The 4,642-nt window shown below is 35.4% G+C and overlaps 1 long non-coding RNA gene across 1 annotated transcript in view; it reads left to right on the forward strand.

Annotated features, from left to right (window-relative positions):
• Positions 1 to 3,437: 3,437 nt before the first annotated feature.
• LOC149804920 (uncharacterized) overlaps positions 3,438 to 4,642 on the forward strand; it is a 20,354-nt gene continuing 19,149 nt past the window's right edge. The window contains exon 1 of the long non-coding RNA XR_016417101.1: positions 3,438 to 3,566. This is a non-coding gene — a long non-coding RNA (uncharacterized LOC149804920). The remainder of the gene's footprint in view (positions 3,567 to 4,642) is intronic.

Raw genomic sequence — 4,642 nt, forward strand, 5'->3', positions numbered from 1 at the left:
AATGATTTGGAGCAAAGATTTATGAGATACTCTCTTGCACTACTGAATAAATATTGCTATAATATTCGCCAAGAAGAAAGAAAAACTAATCAATTACGCAATTGTATGAAGCCATAATAATTTCTTCTGTAAGTTGAAGTAACTTTTATAGATTTTTAAGACATTAGGAGCTGATATATATAACAACATATGAAAATATTATGTCCTCTTGAAATTTGATTTGGGGTTTTAAAAAACCGGCTGTTAGAGGAACCATAGCAGTGATCTACAGAACGTATGAATTTGATTTTGTATGTCCCACCACGAATGCGTATATTTTAGCATTATTTCCAGCAGCTTCCTATGTAAAGCTTCAGGAGTAAGACAGATTAATCCAGTATACCGCTCCGGTGGCCTAGTGGTTAGAGCGTCCGCCTCGGATGCGGGAGGTCGTGGGTTCGATCCCCGGCCGAGTCATACCAGAGACTTAAAAAATAGTACTAACAGCTGCCTCGCTTGGCGTTCAGCATTAAGAGGTTAGTGTTAGGACTGGTCGGCCTGGTGTCAGGATAATGTGACTGGGTGGGACATCATGCTACATGTCTGCGGCATGATGCCCCAGTGCTAGACATCACTATAAACTGCCACATTGCAGACATCGTAGCGATATGACTGAAAAATTGTTAAAGCTACGTTAAAAATCAAAATCACATCACATCACATCACAATCCAGTATAATGTCTTAATATCGGAGCTTAGAACCGTCTAGCACATTTGGCTATGTGTAGGTCTTGCACCGCGAGTATAAACCACACCAAATCGGAGGCAACCTTGAGACCATGTGTATAATTATTGTGCCTGACATATAGGAGTCGTCTAGATGTCGGACCTGTTCCACAGGGAAGCACTCCCGGGGCATTTAGTATATTAACGAAAGTCTTTTTGTGCACTTGAGCTATTTCTGCAGCGTGGTGTCGTTATTGACAAATTTACTCATTATAAATTTTATTCATATATTGACATTGCCAAGAATCGGATAGATAGATAGATAGATAGTGAATGTTGTTTTTTCCTATAGCGCTACGGAGTAAAATACAACAACCAATCCGGAGAGATATGTAGATAGATAGGTGGATGGGTAGATAGGTGGGAGAAAACATGGAAGGACATCTCGGTCATTTGAATTATCAGATTGTCATCCTGCTAAACAATTTGCTCCTTCATTTTCATTTATCTGGAGAAAGGAAGATTTAACTAGGTCTAAGTATTTTACAGTCAGTTAAAATAATTGAATTGTTGTGTAGTATGTCACCATAAAAGTGATGTAACGATCGAATCATATTTTTGTCTTTGCCTTAAAACGCCTGCTGTGTTTCATGAACAGATAAAACATCATTTGTGTCTTGTCGGGGGGCTTTTTTTAAATTTTGGTGTTTATGTCAGCATTTAAACTGTATGGCCATGCCTAATTTAACGTTCATGCTAAATTTGGTGTTTATGTCAGCATTCAATTTGTAAGGCCATGCCAAATCTGGTGTTTATGTCGGCATTAAAGCTGTAAGATCATGCCAAATGTGGTGCTCATGCCGGCATTCAAACTGTAACATCATGCCAAATTGGACGTGAATGTAGGTATCCAAACTGTAAGGTCATGCCAAATTTGGCATTTATGCAAACTTTAAGATCATGCTAAATTTGGTGTTGATGTTGGCATTCAAACTGTAAGGTCATGCCAAATTTGGCGTTTATGAATGTATCAAAAATATATGGTCATGCTAAATTTGGCTTCGACATAGGTATTCACTCTATAGGATCCTGTCCAAATTTTGGCATCTATATAAGTATTCTACAAGATCGAGTAAACACGTTTGGAACTCTAACTCCACTCGGATAGAAATTACAGAAATTTTTGTTTTAATTAGGCATGAGTTCAATTTTTACTAAGATAGTTTCATAATTACAAAACCAAAATCCATCGTGACTCAACGTTCTGTCAGAATTCGTAATCCCGAAACTTTATAAGTACAAAAATTGAACTTGGACTCAAGCGGCCAACGTTAGAAACTATACAAAAATCCTTTTGGTATCATTAAAATCTGACATCTATATAGAGCTATAAATAATAAGATAATTCTAAAATATTTGTATTTACATTTTCATTTAAGCGAAATTTTATTGCATCAAACTTTCTAAAATTAGAACACGAGTTCAATATTTATGCTCAGACAATTTTGTGACTCTGGACTCGTATTTTTAAGCGTTTAAAACTTAAGCTCGAGTTCAAAGCTCAAACAATATTTACACCATGTAAGAGAAATCGGGAAAGTACAATGATTCTAGCTTCGTTTTAAGTAAAGTTAAAGACCGTCAAAGTTCTCGGACAAGGAGCTTGAGCTTGAGTCAGATTCTTGCTTAAGAGTTTTAGAGAGTACAACACAAGGTCGAGTATCACAGTTGAAAATGTTAAAAAAGAACGTTTGACTAAATACATTTGTTCTAACATCTCTAAGTCCAGTGTGCGAGTACCCACTTTCTGAAGTTACTCCAGCTGGATAGAAAAAACAAAAATGAACCAAGACGGCACGAAATTTTATATAAATTTGCATGGGATCTAACTTTTTCGCCTCAAACACTATGCGTAGAAGTTTGATTGATAATACATATCTATGAGTGCACATAACACTGGTAGAATGAGTTCATCTTTAATTAGAACAGTGACAGAACATATCACTGCCCCCGTGCATGTAACGTGTCCTTCGCGAAGTTTTCATCCGGGAATGTTGGTTTATATAATGTTTGTACATGACAAAGTAACTGAGAAGTACTTGCACTTCTCGTTTAGAACATTATGAATATTACGCGCATATTAAATACTTTTTCTCGGAATATTTCTTGAATTGGATAGGTGTGGAAAGAAATAGGGAGAGGAGACAGGAAAAGATAAAACCAAGCCCGTGTCTTTTGTTCTTGAACAATCTTGTTCCATCCGGGTAATTACCATAAACTACCGGTAGATTAAACAGTTAAATCGCAACCGAAACAGTTTAACTTGTATTGATGTTACCCCTTCTCGTAATGTCGAAGCAATTAAATAGCAAAATCACGCTACGGGATAAAATCCTTTCTATGTAAAAAGATATAAATCGAGCAAAGCAACGTAACAGGGTGATTTTGGTTCACTAAACAAGGCGAATTCTTGGAATTAATACACCTTACATTTTATAAATCAGGAAAGTATGTAACGCTTGCTGGGAAGAAACAAGTGTAGTAGGTCGCATCAATCGATCCACTTCTTTTAATTAAGACAAACTTTCTCCGTGTTGACAGTCCATAATAATGTCAATAAATTGTCATATATTGTCTGCTAAAAGCACCATTATTCCGGATTTCTAATTTTGCATTGTCAAAAACCGATAAAGCACTGGACCAAAAGGGTGTGACATGACAGAGTGAGAAATCCGCTATTCGCGATTGGTATATAATGGATGACAAGCAATCGGCTGATTGGCAGTTGGAAAAGAACACGACAGGCAAGTAGCGGTGAAACGTCTGTGTCGCGTGCTTTCGAGACGGAATAACTTTACGAGGTAAGTCATGCTGTATCGCCTTTTACCATATGGTAAGCCTTGATTTTATTTTTCTAATACAGTAATATATCTTATTTAAAAAAATACGCGCCAATATTAAAATGTGACTTCTTTTCTTTCTATATGAACACCGATATTTTAAAAAGCTTCCGCTTTAAAAATATTTGAAACGAGACAAGTAGAAAATAAATTCTGACACATAAAATATATTTCTGATTTTATTTAAATTTATAGATGTTAAATGAAGTTTAATAATTTTAAAAACTCTTTTTTATCCAACAAATTATTAGGATCAATAATACATTTAATGTGCATGTTGTTGCACTATGGGAAAATAGAAACATGCAAAATCAGAGTTTTCTATGCATACTTTACATATTCATACCTTTTAGGTGCCTTTGCCATATTCTATAGAAGGAACATATAGATATATAATATATAATTTATCTCTGTCCGTCTGTCCATCATAAATCTCGTTTCCCTGAATAACTTTTGAAGGACTTCATGGACTGAAACCAACTGCAGTATGAACTCCTAGTATCAAAAATGGCTCTTATTTTACTTAGAGGTTTTCCCGAGTATCCTCAAGTAATTTCTTTTTGTGAATCAAAATTAAATTTGTTATAAGGTTTACTTTTAGGGAGACTAGTCCTAAGTCCAAAATTAAATCGTCACCTTTATTTCTCGTTACCATTGAACTGGGTTATGTGTCATGTTGGGAGCAGAAGTTTGCCTTTGTATGAGGAGGGGTCGGGGTGTCCATGTTCCGGACACACACGCACACAGACAGATAGATAGATAGATAGATAGGTAAGTAGGTAGGTAGATAGATAGATAGACAGACAGACAGATCAAGAATAATCGAGATCTTTATCATTTTTATAAAAATGTGTTCCAGGACATACTTTTTGTTTCTCATGATTTAAAACAGATGTCTCTAGTTGCAACTTCTTTACGAACAAAGATCATTTCATAAACATTGTTTTCAATCGGAAAAGACGGAAGTAGTTATGCAATAAAAAGAAGCTAGCAAAATAGAGTTTATCATATAAACTTATAATTATTTATCATATATA

This window comes from Sinohyriopsis cumingii, chromosome 2 (genome assembly GCF_028554795.1).
Source record: "Sinohyriopsis cumingii isolate HCF-2022 chromosome 2, ASM2855479v2, whole genome shotgun sequence".
NCBI classification, from domain to species: domain Eukaryota; kingdom Metazoa; phylum Mollusca; class Bivalvia; order Unionida; family Unionidae; genus Sinohyriopsis; species Sinohyriopsis cumingii.